Raw genomic sequence first — 24,475 nt, 5'->3', positions numbered from 1 at the left:
GATGTCTCCGTTTGGTTTCCCTATTGAAGTCATTTCATTACATAGTCGTCAAAACAAGCTTGGTGCATGCGCAATGACAAGCTTTCTTCCATGGCCTGCTGCTTTCCATGGAAACAGGAGGAAGGAAGGAAGGAAGGAAGGAAGGAAGGAAGGAAGGAAGGAAGGAAGGAAGGAAGGAAGGAAGGAAAGGCAAAAAAGAAAAAAAATGGGTGGAAGGTAAGGAAGCTCTCAAAAAAGATTTGGGAGTTCCGTAGCTCGAGAACCACTGCCTGTCCTGTAGAGAGTGGTTAAGATTCCCTTCTTGAACCTTTTCTGGTTACACCAGTGTTTCTCCACCTTTAACACGTGTGGACTTCAACTCCCAGAATTCCCCAGCCAGCATTATTAATCTTATAATTATTGCTCTGAAAAGCTTAAAAAAAACACACCACTCAGGCTGAATGCCTAATCATTTAGGCATAAGAACAAGCGAGGCTGTATTTGCAGGTTAGCACGACAGACGAAGCTTCCAACTTCAGCTAAAATGAACATAACGTTGTGTCTTAAAGATCAGGGTGAAGAACCTGACATGACGCAGCTTCAGAAAGGTGCGATTTCGTGTCCTCAGCACAGGAATGTTTTGGGTGCGTTCTCTTTAGCACGTCTTTGCAAGAATGATTTGTAAGGATAAACAGATCTTTACATAACCTTGCCTTTTAAAAATGGATTGAAGCAGAGCTTCAGTCGTCCAGTTTGGATGGAAGAAGCAGAACCTTCCATCCATCCCTAATTATTAGCCAAATTTCCAACTTGGTAGGAAAAAAATCCATGCTGTTATGGCCAAGCGCATCAGTACAACTCCGTGGAAGATGCTAACTTTCTGGAACTGTTTGGGCCATCGTAAGAAGCCCCAGCAAAAAGTGAAAGAAGGAAAACAAATAAAAAGACTCATACATATTGCAGGAATCTCTCTCCTGCTTTGAGGTTCCTCAACACTCCCTTGGTTCCTCCCCAACTGCGCTCTAAGGTTTTCTAAAGCGCAATCAATGCTCGACATTAGCAGACGCAAGAACAGCTGCCAGTTCTAAATGGGGTCAAGAGTCATCGCCCTTCCAGCTTTCCATCAGAGAGAACAGGTCCTATCAGCCAAGACTTAAACAAGCAAGGGCAAGTTAAAGAGTCAAGCCTGTCCATTCCCATTAAGGACAGAGGTCTAGCAACAGCCAGGTGAGGAGGAGAAATGGAAAAACCACGAGGAGGCACCCAATGGCCCCATTGTGTCAAAGGTGACCGCAGTCAGCAAGACCAGGGCTGGGGCCGCTTCTCCTGCATGCAAATTCTTACCACTTCCCTTATTGCGCTTGGCATGGGTAGTTGTGGGCTAATTATTTCTCTGCAGGAAATGCAGTGTGGATTTGGATTCACAGAGTCACCATGGCAGTGTTTCTCAGCTTTGACAGCTTGAAGATGAGCGGACTTCAACTCCCAGAATTCCCCAGCCAGCATGGAGTTGAAGTCCACCCATCTTCAAGCTGCCAAGGTTGAGAAGCATTGCACTACGGGAGGGGACACTGTCTGCTACCCACCCTAGTGCCCTTGCTGCTGGGAATTCTGGATGTCAACGTTAAACAAGTTGGAGAATGTGGTCCTCAGTAAGGGACCTGATTTCACAGACCATGATTCTGGATCTACCTCCAGCTGGTGAACTTAAAGATTTTAGTCAAATAAAAAAAAAGACCCTACATGGCTGAAGATTGCCCACCCCACATGGCATCGCTTCTTGCTTTCCCAGGATCCCCCCCCCAAAGGCCTGGCAGAAACCCCTGAAACGACATCCCTAAACAAATCTAAGCCCCAAAACATGCATTATCTTCTGCCCACCTATCAACTCCCCTTCCCCTGCTATGTTTTCCTGCCAGCATCGCCTTTCCTCCGTCCTCTCATCTTGCCTGGTAAGCTTCTGCATATAGCACAGGTGGCCATTTCTGCCTCCCCCAAAGTGGGCCGCATCACATACCTGGGGCTGCCCTCTTTCCGGGAGCTGGCAGGAGACAAAGGCGGGTTCCTTGCTGGTTCCCTCTTGATGCGCTCTAACGGAACTAGAGGTCAGGGCCAAGAGCTGGAGAAGGCTCCAAGGAGGAAAGCCATGTCCAGCAGAGGCAGATCAAAGGGAGGGTCAAATGCCAATTTCAGCAGGGGCCGGCATGCTGCCTTGTTGCACTGCCAGAGCATCTGGAAGTTAAATTCAGAGAGCCGAAGATGCTTTCTGAATGAATAAATGGCTCTCCGACCAGGATTTCATTTTAATGTACACTTTGGTGTATAGTGAAATGACAATAAAAGTTATCCTATCCTATCCGCCAAAATGTTGGCCAGCCAACCAACAGAGGAGGGCTGCAAAGCTTTTTCCAGCAAAGATTGTCTGAGAGGGGATAGAAAAAGAAAATTCCAACCTCATGCCATGATTAGGGGGGAAAAATGGAGTCTTGAGGACTGGGTATTGCCCAGCACAACTAGAGTTTCAAGAAAATTGAAGTTTTTCTGACCAGAGTGTGGATGCGATTAAAGAGCCAGCCCCTGCAGCAATGCCATGAAGCTTGTCAAGGACTGGACATTATCTTGGAGGAGCTTCAATGTATTATTTATTTTATTTTTTATCATGCCTTTATTATTTTTATAAATAACTCAAGGTGGCGAACATACCTCATACTCCTTCCTCCTCCTATTTTCCCCACAACAACAACCCTGTGAGGTGGGTCGGGCTGAAAGAAAGTGACTGGCTCAAGGTCACTGAGCCAGCTTTCATGCCTAAGGTGGAACTAGAACTCACAGCCTCCTGGTTTGTAGCCCAGCACCTTAACCAGCTTGATTGATAACTGGCAAATAGAGGGAGAAAATGTAGAAGCAGTGAAAGACTTTGTATTCCTAGGTGCAAAGATTACTGCAGATGCTGACTGCAGTCAGGAAATCAGAAGACGCTTAATCCTTGGAAGAAGAGCAATGACAAATCTCAATAAAATAGTTAAGAGCAGAGACATCACACTGACAACAAAGGCCCGCATAGTTAAAGCAATGGTGTTCCCCGTAGTAACATATGGCTGCGAGAGCTGGACCATAAGGAAGGCTGAGCGAAGGAAGATCGATGCTTTTGAACTGTGGTGTTGGAGGAAAATTCTGAGAGTGCCTTGGACTGCAAGAAGATCCAACCAGTCCATTCTCCAGAAAATAAAGCCAGACTGCTCACTTGAGGGAATGATATTAAAGGCAAAACTGAAATACTTTGGCCACATAATGAGAAGACAGGACACCCTGGAGAAGATGCTGATGCTAGGGAGAGTGGAGGGCAAAAGGAAGAGGGGCCGACCAAGGGCAAGATGGATGGATGATATTCTAGTGGTGACGGACTCGTCCCTGGGGGAGCTGGGGGTGTTGAAGACCGACAGGAAGCTCTGCCATGGGCTGGTCCATGAAGTCACGAAGAGTCGGAAGCGACTAAACGAACAAACAACAACACCTTAGCCACTAGACCACTAGACCTTGATGGGAGCCTCCATTTTGACTTTTTTGATCCCTGCCCCCTCCCCAATTCAAACTAAAGCTTAAGCCCAACCCTGTGACTGCTTACCCCACCTGTTTGGTAACCCCTTCCCCCAACTTCACAACACACACCAACACTTCACCACACACCCTTTCCCAAGTCAGCCAGAGGGAGCTGGGCTGCTGATCTGGGCTCAGCCAAGGAAGCCTTTCCCCCCCTGCAGGACGCCATCCTGGATACGTTCTCTTTAAATGTTTCCCCGTCTAATCTCTGCTTCCTTGTACCGACTTTCTTAGCTGGCATTCTGAAGGGGCAGAAGATGCCTTGGGGACCCATCAGTGCAGAGGCCCCATAAAAGAATTTCAGGTCTTTAGATTTTAAAAATTAGAATCTGCATCTCCCAGCCACAGAGTTCCCCAAACATTGCACTGACTTTGGTGAGGTGGAACTAGCAGCTATTCCGGTTGCTCAACAGAGAAGAGAATCTAATTTGCAATACAGTGATCGATAAGCTTAATGAAGCAGAGAAATACCTTAATGCCCCACGACACCCCCGGCATACTGATTAACTAATACATATTCACCATTATGATCTTATGGCCAGCTGCTTGTTCCAGACGGATAGGAATTCCCCCAACAGATCTCTCCTTTTATTATGAAGCAGCGTAGCCAGCAGACCAGGTTTCACAAACCTGGCTCCCAGGGTGGTAAGCTGAAATCTCCACTGGACCAGCAGCAATAAGCTTTTTACCCAAATCCAGCAAACAGCATTGAAAATAAGCAGAAGAAGGCAAACATCCACCCCCTCCGTATGGTCGCTCATGACCCAGGTTGTCACTTCAGGGTAAAGACCCAACTGTGTGTGTGTCCAACATCCTGATATTCCCCCCTGCCCAAACCAGGTTCCCACCTTCCACTGTGGAAGTCCCTGTTGGCAGAGTTTAATCTTTATTGGTTGGGGGCTGGTTCCCATAGGGAGAATGGGACAGGGTGCTACTGTCTCCTTGGGTGCAGACCCATACAAGCATGCTGTTTGGCTAACAATGGCATGGAAGTGCTTTGTTATTGCCTTTTCCCAGGCTGGCCTTAAGACTGAGGATCTTCCAGCCATCTCCCATCCAAGTTCTAACCCGATCTGGCTCCACTTAGCTTCGAGCTCCTTCACTACCTTCCCATCTCCAAATATTCTCTAGAGCAAGAGAAAGGGAGCTGTACAAACACACAGACACAAACACACACCCTTCTGTAGTTCTCATCTACCCACTCTGCACAGCTCTAAATACATCATCTGTAATCTTATTGTAGTCTGCTAAGATTTACAAGTTGCCCAAAATCCCTTTGGGGGAACGGAGGGGGTGGGTGGGGGAAGAGCTCCAATTTGTCGTGCAAACTAGAGTCCACTCCTGCAGACTGAAGCTCTTCATCGTTTATTTTGGAAGGGGAGGGTGTCAAGCCGGAATGACAAGGGAGATTTATCCAACGGGCGCAGCTTTCCCCTACCCTGGGATATATAACATCTTGGTGTCAAGAAATATCACACGCAGACACACATCCCAACTGGCCCCAAAGGGCATGTCAATGACAGATATGTCTGCCATGGAGCAATTCATCTGGTTAATGGAGGAGGAAGACCACAGACCTTCTAATAGATAGAGACACCTGTCGGCAAGGTAAAGGGGTCCTTGGGTCGAGCTGAACCCCCGGTCTGTGGTGTTTCCTTGGGCGACAAGACAAAGGTGGTTTGCCCCACCTTCGAGGATGGCTTTGTTGTAAGTAGGTTGTTGGGCTGAAAGAAAGACTAACCACCACCACCCCGGCAGCTTGCATGGCAAGGCAGATGGCTAGGACTTCAACCATTGCACCCCACTGCTATTAGGCAGCAGAGTCCACCCAAGAGAGACAGATTAAGAGGGCCAAAGGTCTAAATCTGGAAATTTGGACCATTCTGTGACAGCCCAAATTTCTCAGTCGGTCTTAGTAAAGGTAAAGGTTTCCCTCGACGTAAAGTCCAGTCGTGTCCGACTTTAGGGGGCGGTGCTCATCTCCGTTTCTAAGCCTTAGAGCCGGCGTTGTCCATAGGACACTTCCGGGTCATGTGGCCAGCATGACGACACGGAACGCCGTTACCTTCCCGCCAAAGCGGTACCTATTGATCTACTCACATTGGCATGTTTTCGAACTGCTAGGTGAGCAGGAGCTGGGACTAGCAACGGGAGCTCACCCCGCCGCGCGGATTCGAACCGCCGACCTTCTGATCTGCAGCTCAGCAGTTTAACCCGCAGCGCCACCTATCAGTCGGTCTTGGGTGCCATCAAATAGTGGCCTGGATTTTTTCGGCTCCAGTATGGAAGCCCTGCCTTGGCTGTGCCCAGCTTGGAGGCTGCCCACATGACCCCCTTGGCCTGCAACCTTCCTTTATGGAAACTGGGGATAAAGCAGTCCTCTCCAGCAGCACCAGAAATTTGTCACAGGGTTCACACTCTGTGTGCAGATCTTTAACGCTGACATGCCCAGAGCAAGCCACCTTTGACCACCATTCCAGTTAGCCCACTCCTGCCTGCAGTGTCTAAGACCATGTTTCTCAACCTTGGGAACTTTAAGATGTGTGGACTTCAACTCCCAGAATTCCCTAGCCAGCCATGTAGAATTCCCCAGCCAGTCTAAGAGATATTCTCCATCTGAACTACCTGGAAGGGAAACTCCAATTCATCACAGTTTCCTTGACAAGGAGCTATCATCTGAGATACATCACAGACCAGTCTGTGGGAGTCCATGCAGTGTCGGGTTTGAAGAATTTGTTTACTGAGGAGGTCCAGATTTAAGTCCACCCTCAATGCTTTCTCTGCCCAGCCTACCTCACAGGATTTTTCAGGGGAAGAGGGGAAGAAGGAGTGCTCTGTATGTATACAGAGAAAAAATGGGACGCGAGGTAAACTGAACAAAGAAATAACTCAAATAAGAAACAGTAGCTGTAGGCTGATGCCTTGGAATAAAATGTGTTCTTTGGAAGGGGCACCACCAGAATCCTTTGGATTTTTTTGCAAACAAAGGCCTGTCTGTCGGATTTCAGCAAGACACCCATCACTCTGCAACCAAGGCTGGTTCCTTTGTTCAGTGGCGACTCGCGGGGAGGGGGGGGGATCCTGTGCATCTCTAGCTGAAAGGATCTCCACCAAAGGTTGAAGACAGACGCCCACAAGGGAGTTGGGGGAAGGGGAAAACTCTGCCCCTTGGAATGGATAAGCCCATCTGGTTAGACACTACGACAGCCTAGGAGAGTGTTCTCCAGGAGAACACAGACGTGGCTCTTAAGAAAAAGCACAGAAGTTCTTGCCACTGTTTACTTAGATAAAAATACAAAGTCAAAAGGAAAGAATCATGAGTACAGGGCATGATGCGCCTCTGTTTCAGCAGTGTTGCATTGGCCAGACAGTTTGTCCACATTACAAGCATACTGCTCCTATGTCCTTGCAAACCTTGGGAAATTCTCCTCCTTGCACTGTGCAGAGGACCAAGCTGCATCAGCTTTTAACTGTGCTGCACGCTGGACAAGCAGCCTCAGGATTACAGGGTTCTGAGTATTCCCTCCTCCAAATCGCCAAACTAGCAAAATAAGCCATATCCCTGGTTTAAGGGACAACAGTTAGCCTGGAGGAGAAGTTAACGGCACGTCTTCCCTTTATCCAGGACCTCCAGACTCTTGAGAAAAGATGCTGTCATATACAAAGTCAGACAAGAGTGTTCAAAAACCTACTGGTGATGTTGCTTTTTTCATTAAGACAGAATTCAGTGAAAGGGCTGCGGAATATATTTTTCGCCTTATGACCAGTTGCCAAAATTAGGGCATGAAAAATCAAAGGGATTAAAAAAAAATCTTTCCATTCAGTGCACAAGATCTGCCTTTGAAAGAAAATTATGGAGCCCTTTAGGAAGAATGACACAGTGGAATTTTGCACCCATCCAGACCGAATCTCAAACTGCCTGTGGGCCTCAACAGTATCATCATTTTGGAATCAGGAGCTATGATACAGGGGTGGTACGGTCCACACAGCACAGTCCAATTTTTCTACCCCAAATGCTGATAATAACTATGCTGAATACTGTCCAAAGCAAGAAACATCACAGCTGCTCCACCTTTTAAAAACCAAGCACAGAAGCAAAAGACTGAGCCCAGCAGTGACTTCTCAACTGCTGTCTTCCTGCAAGAGGTTGCAAGACTCCGTCAGGCTATGCAAAACCGTTTGGCATTATGGTAATGAAATCAATCACCTAACTTCTCATGCTGAGATAATAAACGAATTTCAAATTGGAGCCATGGCTGGAATCTTCATTAACAAAATGTCTTCAGAGGAAGTGTGTTTCCCTGAGTACAAGATGCTTCATGAAAAACAACAACAGAAATACACAATTCTTGCCAGACCTATTGAACAAAAGATTTAGGGAGAGGAACTTTAAGGGTGACTACTGGAGCAGAGTCTAACACAAGGATTCACAAATATGACTACAGCACTGAAAATGGCTTTTCCCATCCAATCTGTTGATACCCCTCAATAAAAGCATTATTCATAGACTTGTTGACCATGCCCAATGGGGTTGTGAACATCTGGAGATCCAGGGGCACCACCAGGTCTGAAAGGCTCCCTGACAAGATGCCTTCTATGCCCCCAGTTCCCTGAGCATGGCCATCCTCTTCTCCTCTGCACACTTCACCAATGGGAGTGTCTACAGCAATGTTGCTCAACGTTGGCAACTTTAAGATGTGTGGACTTCAACTCCCAGAATTCCCCAGCCAGCCATACTGGCTGGGGAATTCTGGGAGTTGAAGTCCACACATCTTAAAGTTGCCAACGTTGAGAAACACTGGCCTACAGGTTCTGCTGTTGTCCAGGCCTGTCTAGAAGCCCCCACTTTGCTGGCATTTCAAGGTCGAAGTGACCTTTTCTATCTGTATATATTGGCAGTGCCAGAACAAATTCCCTATTTTAAAGCATCTTAGCAGGAACCTACTCCTGAAACCAAATAGTTCTACTGAGATGGAGTGCAAAACAATTGGGTCTGGACTACAAAGCCTGTTGGTCCTTAAGCATGGTGGAGAAAATGGGCCCTGCAGTCCATCAGCAGGTCGCTCCTCCAATGGGGAAGTAGAATAAAATAAGCTACTCCTATTAACTCTTTCTGGGTGAGCTGCTTGCTCTCTCCTTGAAAGAGGAAGAAATCCCATCCAGGGATGGACCACGATGATCCAGAGGGTTCTCCTTCTCATCTCACTTCTGGATCCATTTCAGAAGAGAAAGTGGACATTCAGTACAGCTGTTACGGATGCTTTCCCCTCCTTCTCCTGGCCAGTTGAGATTAAAAATCCATGGTGTCAAGAATTTGAATTGCCAGAGACAGTGGGAGTAAATTACTATTCAGGTCCCCAAGGGAAAAAAATATATAAAAGCTTAATGTTGGAAGGATGGGGATTTATGAAAGAACTGTTCCCCAGTGATATCAAGCAAATGTGGTCTTGGCAGAATCTAAATCCTGCTGTCTAAGTAATCTCTCTAAACCTTGAACCCAGCAGTGAAGGCACGGGCAATATATCTTGCCCTAACTCTTTCTCTGAAATGATTTGATAAAGGGCAAAATCACAGCGTGCACACTGGCACGTGCACACACACACTCCCCAAAAGATGCCTGTTGCTGGGGAAGACAGGAAACTAGCAGGACAGACTGAGATTCAGGGTGGACACACATTCTGAGAGGGACGAATGGCTCTTACAGACAGAGGTCCGCTGCAGACCGGTTCAGGAGAAGGGTAAGACTCAAGAAGACCATTGACCACATGGTCTCCATGCTCCAACTTCTAGCACATGCACAAGGGGATCATGGGTAGGATCCAGAGAAGGCAACACTGCCATGCATCATTGCCATGCCAATGAGGCCATGATGCATGTGATGTCCTTTTGATGTCCCCGTGGCTTCTTAGGGATGCCTGTGATCATGTACCTTGAATCACACTGGATTCTAGAGTTGTAAGGGGCCACTGCATTTCACCACCCGTTCCATTCAAGAATCCAGGCTGAAGCGTCTCCAACCAAGGACTGTCCAGGCATTGCTTGAACACAACCGATGGGTAACCCAATAACTCTATGGATGATTGATTCCATGTTCAACCTTTCTCCCTGTTAGGGAGCTATTTTTCCTAACATTGAGTTGGAATCTACCTTTCTGGAGCTGAAATGCATTATTCTGCAACCTGGGAACTGCAAGAACCTGTGTGGTCTATGTGACCGTCCTTTCAGCACTAACCTATCCCATAGTCACTCTTCTCAAGGCTTAACAACCCCAGTTCCTTCCGTCTCTCCTCATAAGACTTTGTTCACACTCCCCTGATCATCCTCACTGCCTTTATTAACCCCTATTCCAGTTTGTCCGAATCCTCCTTAAACTGTGGTGATCAGAAGTAGACACAAGACTGGAGATGAGTCAAGCCAGTCCAGAATAAGGGCTCCTATTTCTTTTCATGGTCTGGAATCAACACTTCTTCAGGTGCGACCTGAAATTACAATTTCCCTTTTGTGGAGTGCTGGGTGCTCTCTGAGCCTGGTTGTTTTCTTGCAGACGTTTTATTGCCAGGGTAGGCAGCATCTTCAGTGCAAAGAGGGAGAGGGCCTCGCTCTCAGTTTATAGACGGTGGCTTGCCCTGCTTGTGCTGGTGGGGGTGTTGTTCTCTCCTTGGGAGTTCCTTGATTGGGTTCTTGTTTGCTGCTGGGTTGATTGCCTGAGTTGATAGTTCCTTGATTAGGGTGTATTGTGCTGTTTGATGGTTCATCTGGTGTTAATCCTAGTGTTGGTTTTTGCCTATCTAGGTGTTGATGGCTGGCAAGGCATTCAAAAGAGACAACAGAAAAGCCAAAAGACAGGACACTCCCTTGCCAGCCATCAACACCCAGATATGCAAAAATAGCAACTGGCAGTCAGAAGACACGATGAGAACTCCTTAGTCTCACCACACATGGACAGACTCAACCATACTTTCAACTGGGAAACGGTGAGCATCCTAAACCAAGCCAAATCCAAAAACACCAGGGAATTCCTGGGAGCCTGGCACTCAGACAGAGCAGCCATCAACAGACACATAGAGGTAAACAACATTTACGTATCATTCAAAAGAGACAGTGGAAAAGCCCAAAGACCAGTACACTCCCTTGCCAGCCATCAACACCCAGATAGGCAAAAATCAACACTAGGATTAACACCAGATGAACCATCAAACAGCACAATACACCCTAATCAAGGAACTATCAGCTCAGGCAATCAACCCAGCAGCAAACAAGAACCCAATGAAGGAACTCCCAAGGAGAGAACAACACTGCCCCCCCCCCCACAACACAAGCAGGGCAAGTCTATAAACTGAGAGCAAGGCCCTCTCCCTCTTCGCACTGAAGATGTTGCCTAGTCTGGCAATGAAACGTCTGCAAAGAAACAACCAGGCTCAGAGAGCACCAAGGATGCCACAGTTCAACCCTGAGCTACAAATTTCCCTTTTAGCAGGCACATCACGCTGCTGACACAGATTCCGCTTGTGATCCCCTCCAGTTCCACAAACCTTCTCACACGGAGCATTGGCAAGCCGGGAATTCCCAAGCCTAGACAGCTGCATCTGGGTTCTTTTCCCAAAATGAAGACACTGTGGGGGGAGGGCAGTGTGCATCTAGGGCAGCAAAAAATCAGGAGTCTGGCAGCAGCACCTTTTCCAACTAAAACATCCTATTAAAAGTCCAATGTTTCCTGAACTTCCACTTTTAATAAAATCTGATATTCAGAAAAGGTGCCATCAGAATCTGCCTGCATTTTTCCTTAAATGAAAAACCTTACATTTGTCTCTGTTCAAATTTTGTATGATTATTCGCAGCCCATTTCTCCAATCTGTCATGACCACTTGAAATCCACTTGTGTTCTAGGGCAGTGTTTGTTCTGGGAGTTGAAGCCCACACCTCTTAAAGTGGCCAAGGTTGAGAAACACTATTGTAGGGTATAATAACAGAATCTTACAGCCTCATGGATTTCCTCTCTCCCCTCCTTGATATGCAAGAGAATCAAGGTGGACAATCTTGATTTTCTTTCTCACCCTTTCCTCTACTTCAGGGTTAAGCTGGTGTCAATGCAACTGCCCTTGCCTTCCTTCTTCCAGGCTACCCAGGGCCCCCTGACCAGTTTGTCGAGGAAGAGATCAATCTGGTCCAAGCAAATTGTTCTGAGATGTCTGGATCTTGCCAGGCTAACGACTCAATTTATTCCAGAGCCTCCCCATCCACAGAAATGAGCTGAAAAGAGTTTTGCCTGCAGCGCCAAACAGAGGGCTCGAGCAACGCTATTCTTCCCAGGAGTTAAATAACCGTAATAGTGTTTTTTGGGGTTGAAAACATTTCTAATTAGTTCAGCTGCTAGCAGATGGCTCCAGTTACGCCAAATGGAGGACGAACACCGCCAGAAATATGCTCACCGAAGACATTCTAATGGAGAGACCTGTTTACTGAAATCCCAAAGTACTAAAAGGACCACATTAACGCAGCTCTCCTTTTCTGCAAATGCATAAAGCTTCGTAGAAAGCAGATGATTTTGTCTGGTGACATCAATATATCTCCTCATGGAAACTGTACTGTTGATGTGAAATGGGGTTTAGGCTGTGTATTTGAGAATCAGGACCTCTAAACACAAGGAGGCTCTGAGGAACCACGCATAGCACTCGCTACTTTTACATTCCCAGCCCAGCAGGCATATTTCTTTTCTTTTCTTTTCTTAAAAAAACATGGTTTTAATAAAATCTGCATTTTCAAGAAAGAGAGTACTGCAAAACCCATTCTTACATGGTCCTTGCTTAACTACCATAATTGGGACTGGAATTTTGGATGCTAAGTGAAGCGGTCATTAAGCAAATCTGACCCAATTTTACAACCTTTTCTGCAGTAGTTGTTAAGCAAATCACCATGGTCATTAAGCAAACCACATGGTCATTAAGTGAATCACACAGTTCTCCATTGCTTTTGCTTGCCAGAAGCTGGCAGGGAAGGTCAAAAATGGCAATCAAGTGCCATTTGACACTATGACAGTCATAAATGCGAACTGGTTGCCAAGTGCCCAAATTGTGATCGTGTGACTGCAGGAACACTGAACAGTCATAAGTGTGAGAACCAGTCATAAGTTGGTCTTTTCAGCACTACAGTAAGTCTGAAACGTCACTAAACAGATGGTTGTTAAGCGAGGACTATCTGTAAAACTCATAACATGCATGATTTTGAAACCAAAGAACTTATTTTTTTTACACCACGAAAAAGAAACACACCCTTGCAGCAAAACTGTCTCTCTCTGAAACAATACATGGCATACCAGCTTTCTTTTGCTGTTGGAATTTGTAGCTAACAGAAGTCCCTGTTTCGCTCTGGTCATTTTTTTTTAAAGAACCACAGTAGCTACAAAGAGAAAAGCAGAAAAGATTGGCGTCCCAGACAAAATGAGTGTTGCAAATTGTACTGGGACAGAAACCTGAAGATTTTCTCAATGTGAGCTTCCATCCAGTAGCGCAAAAGTCTTCACCAGCAACCTGCTGCTGGTTAAAGGGCCTGGAGTTCCTTATCTCCAAATAAGCCTCAGTGAACACGCTGCAGTTTGCATTTGGGGAGGCAGGTGCAGAATTCAATGACTTTTCTCCCATTCTGTCACATGCAGAATCTGCCTGGAGCAGCAATTTACCTCCAGCGATGAAGCCCACCTTTGGGAAGAGGCAAAGAGCCCATCTGACCTTTGAGGGACCTGTCAGCAGATGGCTGGCTGGAATTAAAACCAAATGTGATTTAAATTGGAAGACCCATACAGTTGGATGGGGCCGTTTAAGGCTATCAAGTACCACCAGGTGCTTATTCCCAGAATCCAGTCTTAAGGCACACCTGGGCAGATGGTTGTGGATTGTCCAGGACCAGACACCATACTTGAAATGAGATCCGATTGCAGCAGAACATAGTGCATCTATGAGTTTCCAAAATTTGGAAATTAGGTCATTACTGATGCTGCCTAAAATTGCATTGTCAATAAGCAAACCGTATCTTGGGTTCCTCTGGCCCTAAAATATTGTTTCTCAAACTTTCTGCAAACTGTGGTCCATTAAATAAACATTTGGAAAATGTAGGATTGACCCAATCAAACAAGCAACACCCCCCTTTCTCCTTTAAGAGCACGGAGGTCCACATTTTTCCACAAATGAGATCACGATTGTGTGCCTTCTCATCCTTTCCATTTTAAAAGATCCTGTGAGACTAAAATTTGTACCAAAACGTTTATCCACATTCATTTATTTACCCCTTGGATTATTTTATGTCCCACATGCCACAACAACAACACTCAGCACAAATTTGAATGTTCTTCAGTAGAAATCTCTGAACACTGGTGCAAGTGATTCTCCCACTCAAAGAAATTCCAATTTTAGATATTCATTGCCTGGAATATCTTATTTGCACTGGGGATGGGGAAAATGTTTGTGCAAGATCACATGTAGCATAGAACATGAGGACCCACAGCTGGCAACTGTAGTGATCAATATTGTTAATTTTCTGAATTTTAGTATTCCTGTTGCTACTGTCACATATATACTTCAAGGAACTGGTTTTCAGACACTGGTCCATTTTTGTGGACCATATGGCTAGCAATGAACCCTGGGAGACAAGGGCTGAAGTGTCTTGGCCAACTGATGGTGAGCAGAGAGAGGCTATGGTGGACCATCTGCTAGACCTTCATGGACCACTGGTTGCCCATGGACCATCATTTGCAACCACTTATCTAAAGAGAGTTGCGGGGGACAACTGATTAAAACTGGAAATAAACAGAGGCTAAGGAAGAGGTCTTTGAATGTGAATTGTATATACATTTTGTATCTGGCCTGAAGGTTTCCTTAATAAAATGTCTGTGTCTAGAAACCAAGCGTGAGTTAAAAACGAGGACCTTATTGTGGTGGGAAGCAGGTGCAAAGAACAGACGTGTGTACATTGGGGAGACCCCTGGGGAAAGGAACAAAGCATTTTTCTGCTATGTACACACCGAAGAAGCCCGCCAGTAAGTCAGTGTTTGCCTCATGTTTTTTTCACACACACACAGAGGCATGGAAGGATCCCTAAATACGTTGTGGTGACTTCCCAAATGCAAACCTGGCATCAGCTCTCTTGCCTGGCACTGAAACCCAAAATAAACTAAGTCCCTGGTAAAACCTGCCATGGATTATCTACCTGCTTTTAAGCAGGGGGGATGTTGAATTAGTTCTCATGTAAGATTCCACTCTTGCCCCCACCCTTCGTGCCTCTTCATTTTGCCGGCCTCCCTGGAGATTCTGGAGATTTGGGGGAGAAGGGGCCATGCGGACAAAGCAGAGCACCGCATTGCGTGAGAGTCCCCAGCCCCACACTTGGAAATCAGTGGGGAGCAGCTAATGGGAGAGACGTTGCCTGCCCCCAGCCCTGCTCTGCAGTTTGCACCTTCGTCAGCACACTGTCCTGGATAGGAAGACAAGATTCTGACTTGGTAGGTGGTCAGTTCATCCACATCATCAACAGCAGAACCCACAGTCAGCACACGCCTCCTTAAAGGTCAACAGATCTGAAGCCATAGTACAAATTCACAGACTCCCTCCCTCCCTCTTTCTCTCTCTCTCTTTCTCTTTCTTTCCCCCCTCCCTCCCTCCCTCCCTCCCTTCCTTTTTCTTTCTTTCCCTCCTTCCCTTCCTTCCTTCCTTCCCTCCCTCCTTCTCTCTCTCTCTCTTTCTTTCCCTCCCTTCTCCCTTCTTTTCCTTTCTTTCTTTCTTTCTTTCTTTCTTTCTTTCTTTCTTTCCCTCCTTCCTTCCTGCTTCTTCCCTCCCTCCCTCCCTTCCTTCCTTTCTCACTTTCCCTCCCTCCAATTCCATGCCTCCTATGCCTATTTCCTTAAGCTTCTGTTTGCTTCCACTTTTCATTACTTGGAACCCTTCTGTGGGACTCCCAACTGCCCCTCTTTCCAGACCTCAACTCATTCCACAAAGCTGGATCTGTCTCAGGCCCAGCCAGACTGGTACCTTTCCTGTCGCCTCCCGACTACGGTCTGCAAACACTTCAACTGTCCTGCAGGGCCACCACCTCCAGAAGCTGGAACCGTGAGAAATGTTCCAGTCCTGGCCGGTCAGTCTGCACAAGGCTTCGCAGCCAGGGTGACGCGGTGCAAAGTGAGGGGCCGGGGCTGGCCACCGGCAAGCGCTTGTTCCGCTACATACATCCAACAGAATAGTGTTTGGCCAGACAAAAGGAAGTCCAGAGTTTGAGGCCAAGGTTCAAACGGAAAAGGTTCAAATTCACCCACAATGTCCTTTGACACGTTACAGGTTACCAGATCACACCTCCATGGATGGTCACAGAACTCGCTCACCTTCTCAAATGCTTGTGTTGGCCTGGGATGAAGGGAAATGGACTCCTTGCCCATCTGAAGCGCACCTGTCTGGAGTGGGGTGATCCTAAGCATTCATATTACTCCAGCATGTCACTCTTACCATATTTTCTACTTAATTGTTCATTGCGTTCTACTCTTCATGCCAAATTAATATTAATTTACTGTTGCCACTGCTCCGGCTCGGTTGCTTAGTGGCAGCCATTTCAGATCTTCCAGTCTGTTGAGGTGGAAGAGTTGAACCCTGTAGACCTGCCAAGGACTTCCCTGGACTGCAAATCTCTCTCAGGAATTTTACCAGCTACCTGTTCCAGGAAAAGGCAGCACGAACACCATGAAAGTCCCTGCTCCATTTGCAGAAGTCCCAGCTTCGATACTGGAGTGGACTACTTAAAACAAACCCCCATGGAGAGGCAGAACAACCTTGGTATTGCATTGACAGGATGCAGCATCCTCCTATTCAATATTCAAGGGGCCTCACCTCCAAGGATACACACGATGCAGGATTCTGCTGTTAAGCAAATGTAATTTTGTCAGATAGATGTACTAAATATTGGGGAAGAAATAGCGGCCTTTGTCCTGGAATTGTCCAGCAATTTAATGCCAAGTCAACATTACGTCCATCAACTGCTCTAATTGTTCTGACTGTCTACAGTCTTACAGCGTAGCTTCAGCCTCTAAAACAATGACCAGAAGGAGCAAGCTAGCTAGCATAATAATCAATGGGTCAACTAATGGACCTTAATTGCAGGAAGCGCCTATCCAATCCCCACTATCCATACTCTACACAGCAAAACCGCAAAACAGCTTTGTCCAACTGGTGCCCTTGATGTTCTCCAGGTTGTGGTGCCTGGTCTTCTGGAGAACACCAGGCTGTTGCGTGACACAGAGCGAAAGGTTCAATGCACCACGTAGATTCAGGTCATATCATTTTGTGCTGTTGATCAGATGGCCTCTAATCTTTCAGAAGCGAACTTGGCAGGATATTCTTCGCAGAAAGGCCAGGCAACCCAACCATTCAACTGAACATGACTGCTACTAGCTCAAATGAAAACAGAGCACAATCACTTAGCGATACTAAAAGTTGTCTTGTTAATCAACGGCCCTGCCCTCTCCCACAACTGGCAAAGGCAAATCCTTTTCCATCACCTGCTTCTTGAGTCTGTCAATCAGGGGTGCCTAAGGCTGGACCTCCAGGTTGCAACGCAGGTGCCCCGCAACCAAGTTCCGCCCTCTCCCCAAGCATTTCAACGAATGATAGTTCAGGCGTTGCACAAGCCATACCCCGGGAGACCGAGCAGCCATGTCTGCCACTCCAGAATGAAGCCACCTCACCTCAGCAGCGCCTTAATTGGAAAGGAGACATTTATGACTCCAGAAATGGAGTGCAAGGTAGATAAGGGGCTGGACCACAAAATGCAAGCTACCTATTTGTCTCCTTGAAGCACGTAACAGAAGGCTGAGTTGAAAGGCGGTTGTAGCTGGCAAGCTGAAGTGGATGGAAAATAACGCCTCATTTGCCGGCCGGCTCACTCTCTTCCTCTTGTAGGAACCCCTCTAGGCCCACCGGCAGCCCAGAGATGCCCAGGGAAAAGGAGAGAAGGGGGCAAGGCCATGCGGGCTGTCTCTGGCTTCTGAAGCTGCACACAACCTGCCTTTACAGAAATGTATAGGGGTGCGCCAGTTCTTGGAAGGCACCAGAGGAATTTTCCATTGCACTGAGCTCTCTTTAGAGCCGTTTCAGGGCATGGCATCTTTTACTGGTACCATCAGCCTATGTAGCAATGATTGGTATAATAAATGCTTTCAAAGTAGGGGACAGGACTCTGAAGAGGCTCCAAGTTCAGGAACGGGCTTACCTGGAACCAGAAGATGCCCAGACTGGGTAACGCACAAGGAGGATTTCCCCCCCCACTGCAGCTTGTTTGCATGGCCAGCGTGGCAGATTCTGTGGCTTGTTATCCCGTCCTTCTTCCGTGAAGCTCAGGGAGATGCCCCCTCCCTTTACATTCTCACAATGCCCTTGCAAGGGAAACACAGCCCACGCCTGGCCATCTGGCCAACACTATGCTAGAGATGAGATCTGAGCCCAGGTTATCTACAGCCCTGTATGAAGATGTTGATGTTAACGATACAGCGCTGTAGCAACTGCAGAGCACACAGAATGTGAATTTCACCCTTACCGGTAACCAAAACCTTTGATCTGAGGCTTTTCTTTTTAAATCAGAAGTAATATTCCCCAAGTTCATTCTGAATGTAAATATGCATAGGATTAAATCCAAGTGGTGTACAATTTTCCTGGCAAGGCACTTTGTTGCTACAGCATTCTGAATCAAAAACCTCTTTTGCAATCTGATCTTGCAGGCCCTACAAAATCTAACAAGATCCATGCATGGGAGTCCAGATCCCACGGTTATCGGAATGGAGATGCTTGAAGATGGAGCCAGCCAGTTGTGGGCCAGCTGGACTTGGGAGCTGGTACTGCCAAGCATCCCATCACAGGTGTGTGTGTGCATGAAAGAAACGCATGCACTTTTTCACAAGTAACATGGGGATTATAATGCAACCAGCACATAGTCCCCTTGAATTACAGATGCAAGCAGTGTGATTTCCAAGTTCCAAATGCCAGAGGCTTTAAAACACTAAAGTGAAATAAATTTATAAGCACGCAGCATGGTTTGCCAGCAATTCAAGCATTCCTACTGTTTTTTTCAATTTAGCATTAAGTGCAGAATTTGGGGGAGGGAATCAATCCCCCACCCCTTGGCAGGATTGGGGAGAATCACCCAGTCAGACCCCGATTAGTGGGAAGGGGGAGAGAGAGGGAAGGAAAGAGAAAAATCCATGTTATAATTTGTCACACTGTTTACCCCAAGAAAAATGAGGCAGGGAATTTTTAATTGAGTACTTCTCCCTTCAGACCTCATTATGACGGGGAGGCAAAACTCGATCAAAAGCTCCAGTTCTGCTTTCAGAGGCATTATTTGAAAGGAAAGGGGGTGATGAAGAAATGCTGAACTTGGAGAAAGAAAAAAGGGGGATGCTAGAGGGAAGGATCATGGCATCTGAATGTCCTGTTTTTTCACTTTTACCTTCCAGAGCAAAACAAATGTGCACCCCCCCCTTTTTTTGTCAGCATCCTATCTGCAGAAGCTGAGAAACATCCCCCCCCAACCCCGAGAAGATTGCCAAACAGGTGGAGGGGCAGCAGAGTCCTTTCTTGTGGGCATGTTGTTGATTTTACATGTGGGGGGGTCCCTATTCCTGCAGGCTTGCTTAGGAGGCTTGAGCGGGGCTCATGGGTTGAACCCCCAGCCACATGCATCCGAGCCAATGCTCCAGTCCCTCAGCCACCCAGGCAGCCCCCCCAGATCTCCCCCCACCCAGCTTTCCAGGCCAACCCCCAAGCAAGAAGAACGTGCAGGAAAACAGAAGGAAGAGCCGGCGCAGCAGGAATGACAGCCAGGACAGGTCAAACCGGAACAAAACAAGGAGACTGCGGTGGAGGGAGGAAGGAATCCGGCCGGAGACCCCCATTCCCCCCTCCCTCCGAGGGCTGAGCAGCCTGCAGCAACGGCGCGGCTGGCCAGCTCCTCGGCGGCTGCTTCCCACCCTCGCTTCCCTCTCCCCGCAGTTCCACAATGGCAAGGAAAAAAGAGACGCCCGTCTCGTGCCAGGCGGAGAACATCTCTCTCGGCCTCCGGGCTGCCTGGCAAAGCAGCCAGCGGGCGCCCCGTCTCCCCAGCCCCTCTTTGCCCCTCCCGGCCCAGCCTCAAGCCATGGAAACAGGCGGCCAAGCCAGGCCAAGCCAAACCAAGTCAGGCTAAGCAGAGCAGCCTCCGAGCCCCTCAGCCTTCCGAGCACAGCAGGGAAGCCTGGGGGGCAGGGAAGCCTCCGCCCCGGGGTTCCCACGGGCTGCCTTCGCTTTGCACGACTGAGACATTGTTCTCCCACGGAGAGGGGGGGGAAATAGGTTAGAGCTGCAAATGCCAGCCCCCCCCCTCCCAGTACACCTCTCCAGGGTGCCCACCGGTTGCACTTACAGCCTCGGGGGCTTCTCCTGCGGGAAACCTCCCTGGGCCCCGGGCCCACCCCGAAGCCGCGCGGCTGAAGGCCGGACGGGCTACCCCGAGACGGCTCTCTGGCCCGCCCCAGGGAAGCGGGGGCTCAGGAGGGCACCGCGAGCCGGCGGGCTGGATGCAGCAGCGAGGCGACCCGTCCCCGCCCTGCGTCGGAGTGCCAGAAGTTGTTTGGGGGGGTCTTTGGGGCGCGGGCGGGGAGAGGGGAGCCGGCACCCCTTCGCCGTGGGTCCCTCGATGCGGCAGGGGGGCAGAGGGGACGGAGCGAGCCCGCTGTCTCTCGGGATCATCCCTCCCCGCGCAAAAGGAGAGGCGAGGGCACCCCGGCGCCCGTTGCAACCCCCGGCCGGCAGTTCTCTCCGTACGCGCCCCCCATCTCCCCCTGGGGGCTGCAGGGAGGGGCGCCGGGGGGGCTCCGCACCGCAGCACTGGCCCCGAGCCCCCCACCCCACCCCTCCGCTGCCCGGCTGCGCGGAGCCACCCGGGCTTTGTCTCGCGGTCCCCCGGAGGGCTTACCTGGCCGGCGAGGCGCGAGGCTCGGAGCGGCTCCCTCGCAGGCGGCGATGGGGAGGGGGGACGGCGGGGAGGAGCGGCAGCGACACCCCCGCTCTTTGTGCTGCGGCTCCGCGCACCGAGACGGCTAATTAACCCGGGAAGCTGAGTGCGCCAAGCGAGCGCCCCGCGCGCCCGGGAACCTGCATGTCCTCGCCAGCGCTGGCGGGCGGGCGGGGCTGGGCAGTTGGGGGCCGGGGGGAGCTCCCGATTGGAAGCTGCGGGGAGGGCGTTCCTCGGCGGGCGCTGGGGGGATTCAACGGTAGACTGCCCCTGCCTGCGGGGGCTCCCTCCAAGCCCGGGGCAAAGGCGCAGCAGCTCAGGACAAAACCGTGCCATCCAACGGGTCTCAGACTAAGGAAGGAATGTGGGTAAGAGAAACGGCAAGGGAATAAATCACAGGGCTCGGGCGCAGCTTTCCGGGGTGCTGAGCTGGCAGTCAGCTTCCTCATCGTCCTCATCCTCAAGGATCCTCATCTCCTTCCAGGTGGGTGCCTGCTCCATCCTGCCCGGGGCAGCCTTGAAGGAGACTTCTCTGGGGCACTTGGAGCAGCCCCTCTCTTGGGGCACCCTGGTGCCCCCCCATCATTGCTCAGAAGCCACCTCCCCTGATGTGGCTGGACCACAAATCCTAGCAGGCCCAGCCAGGATGGTTTGAGTTGTCTTCCATCCCCAGCTGCTACCCTGCCAGGTCTTAAACCAGTGTTTTTCAAACTTGGCAACTGTTTAAGATGCATGGACTTCAACTCCCAGAATTCCCTAGCTGGCTGGGGAATTCTGGGAGTTGAAGTCCACCCATCTTAAACGTAGCCAAGTTTGAAAAATGGGGATGGAGAACAACTCAAAGCATCCTGGCTGGGCCTCTTACGCCATCTCTCTGGCCAGAATTTTAATTCAGACCCGAAGCTTAATTCCTACAGTGGAAATGGCCACACCATGAGTTCTGGAGAGCCTAAACTTTGTTTTTCAAGTCCTCCAACTTGCAAAAAAGTGGGGCCTGGCTTGGAGCCAGACCACTGGCCCTTCAGCGGATCCTGAAACTGGGCATGATCCTAGCTGTGAGGTGACATCAAAGGACATCCTTTGATGGGGACCAGGAGAGGAAAAAAAGGGACTGAATCCTGCCACTTTGCCCAGTTACGAATTGAGAGGATCTGAGATTTATTTGCCAGCAATCCATCGCACTGAGCTTTGCAAGTAACCACACAAAATGTCTTTTTTTTTCCTCTGCATCTCGCTGCAGGCAGAATCGGGTCCTCTTTGTTTCTGACAGATGCTCTCAGTTGCACCTATTTTCCCCAGATCTGGTAAATGTTTTTGTATAAGATATATAGTACTCATTCAGACTGTATGTAAGATTGGAAGGGCACCAGATAGCATGAGTAAAGCCCCAGGTCACAGAGGGGAGAGCAAAGCACTTGTTGGTTTCAATGCAATTTATATGCAAAGGACGTTCGTATGCACCCACAAAACCATTTGTTACACACGTGTGACTAAACCGTGCTATTTTTGCCCTATTTTTAGGCAAAAGGACAGGACTTACCTTGGTCTTCAGCCAGTCGCAGACAGCAGTGCTGCACATTCAATAATTCAGCCTAACATGCAAAGCAAATTTCTACAGTGGCAGAGAATATTTTGGTTCAATATGAAAACATCACCGACAGGAAGCTCTGGCATGGGCTGGTCCATGAAGTCACGAAGAGTCGGAAGCGACTGAACGAATAAACAACAATGAAAACATCAGGAAGTATTACCAACAACCCCATCTTCGTTGGCAGAAGGTTGGATGGCCTGATCAAATCTTTGTTTAAACTTTGTAACAGCACCTTAATTAAACTATCATCGTGTTCAAAATGCAGAGAAAAGACGGCTTCCTCAGCCAGTTACAAAGCCAGGACTTGCCACAGAGAGCCACGAACTATGCCACGCATATTAGCGGGTCATTCCGTTTTGTCAGAAAGTAAATTGATGGCAGAAATGGAAGTTTACTTCATCCCCCCCTCCCCCCATTTGGGAAAATGTTGTATAAAGTGTGCAGATTTAATGGGTTCTTAATTAAGGGGGCCATAAAGGAGGAGTTTTATGCTCCCCTTAAGGAAATGTGTCAAGCCATGGGAAGGGAGGAATGGAACATTTGAGCGTAAATTTGATTGTCCATTAAAAAGCAGATAACCAGTGGAATTTTATTTGAGCTGTTTAAAGCGGCTTGGAGGGAAGAATGAAGATTTAGGAAGGGCCTCCTATCTCTACCATGATAGGCAAATGTAATTAAAGGTTGCATTGTATTTTATTTTCATTACACTTGAAGTGTGTAAACCAGGGTTTCTCAACTGTAGCCACTTTAAGATGAGTGGACTTCAACTCCCAGAATTCCCCAACCATCTTAACTACTCTTTGATGGATTTCATTGGCTTGCAAGGAGGCTCCAAGGCCAGTTGGGAGTGGTGGCTCTTCCCATGACTTCCAATAATGATCTAACACCCCATTAAATGGTTTACCTGCATGGAGTGAGGAACAGGTGGTCCTCCAGATGCTGTTGAACTACAATTCCCAGCAACCCCAGCCAGCAGGCGAATGGGGCATCAGGATGGCCCCAGGTAGGTTGCCCCAGAGACAGGAAAAAGGATGAAGATGCCAAGTCAGACTTTTCTGGAGGAAGCAGTATTATGACTGGAATTCCTTCTCCTGGAAATCACACCAACCCATTTTATTGTGTTTTACACTGCCATAGGCAGTTTGTCCTACTGAGCCATCTTAATTTTTTAAAAGCAACTTGCTACTTCATACTGTTGCAGATACTCCACCTTCCTGTTTGTACTTCATTCCTAAGGAGTGCATTAATTTCATTGCTGTTTCTCCCTGAATTTTGGACCTTCCTTTGAATGGCAGTTTTGAATGTACTGAATAAATAAATCCAACATTTCAGGTCTGGACACCAGCTCCAGTCCTCTTAGGCCAAGATGCTAAATAGATTAAAATTTAGTCATGAATGGCATGATGGAAAAAGAAAAGTTTAAATTTCTGAATATTAAGCTTTGGAAAAACGCAGGTTCTCTCCACACGTTTAGAAATAAATTGCAACAGGACATCATCCTGCAGGGTACATGTATAACCCAGCTGAAATCCAAGAACATTAATATTTATATTTTTGTTCCTTTTTTTTTTCTTAGAAAGGAGAAGTGATCTCCATACAACTGCATAAATAAAAACTTGTCACCTCTAAGTGATGATCAGTTGATGTTAAATTACAGTCCAGTTTCCTGAATCAGGATAAAAGCTTTTGGTGTCATCTGGTGGCTAATTATATCTGACTCACAGCTCACTTAAGACACTTACTGGATTGTACAAACAGAAAGCATGCCATCAAATCTGCTTAAATTTCCATTTTTCACACCCGGGTGCTAGCAGAGAGCGAGCTGCATGCTCCTGGAAGCAACGGGATCAAAATATTCCAGACACGGTATTTCCGAGGTCGCAAAATTCAAAGATGTGCTGGCCTTAGAGCAACTAATTGGAAGACGAAGGACAGGACCCAAGGGGAAGTTTTTCTGTCCAAGGCAGGCTGGTGGTCGCAACAGCCACCCCATCTGTTCTTCCCCTGCAGCCTAATTTTTGCTCCCTAGGCTGGCTTACTGCTGTATCGAAGTCAGATTCAGCTGTTCAGCTTCTAAACAAAGAACAGGGGTGGCTGTCCTTCATTTAAACAGCAAAAGTCTCGATGGAACCTCAGAGGTCTAGCAAAACGTTAGGAAACTCCCACAAAATTGTGGCGATTTGTCCATGTTTCGGACGAATACTCTTACTGGCTTAGTGTGTCTTTTCTTCCTTAAAATCTATTTTTCTGGCTTTTAGCGCACCTTCCATTGGTAGTCAGCTGCCACTT

The 24,475-nt window shown here is 48.1% G+C and overlaps 1 protein-coding gene across 1 annotated transcript in view; it reads right to left on the bottom strand.

Annotated features, from left to right (window-relative positions):
• APBA2 (amyloid beta precursor protein binding family A member 2) overlaps positions 1 to 20,676 on the bottom strand; it is a 64,102-nt gene extending 43,426 nt beyond the window's left edge. The window contains exon 1 of the mRNA XM_063314028.1: positions 20,557 to 20,676. The gene's annotated coding sequence lies outside the window, so the exon portion shown is untranslated. The remainder of the gene's footprint in view (positions 1 to 20,556) is intronic.
• Between the last annotated feature and the right edge of the window lie 3,799 nt (positions 20,677 to 24,475).

This window comes from Candoia aspera, chromosome 13, assembly GCF_035149785.1.
Source record: "Candoia aspera isolate rCanAsp1 chromosome 13, rCanAsp1.hap2, whole genome shotgun sequence".
Classification (NCBI taxonomy): domain Eukaryota; kingdom Metazoa; phylum Chordata; class Lepidosauria; order Squamata; family Boidae; genus Candoia; species Candoia aspera.
The sequence above is the reverse complement of the archived record's forward strand: the minus strand, read 5'-3'. Positions and strand labels throughout refer to the sequence as shown.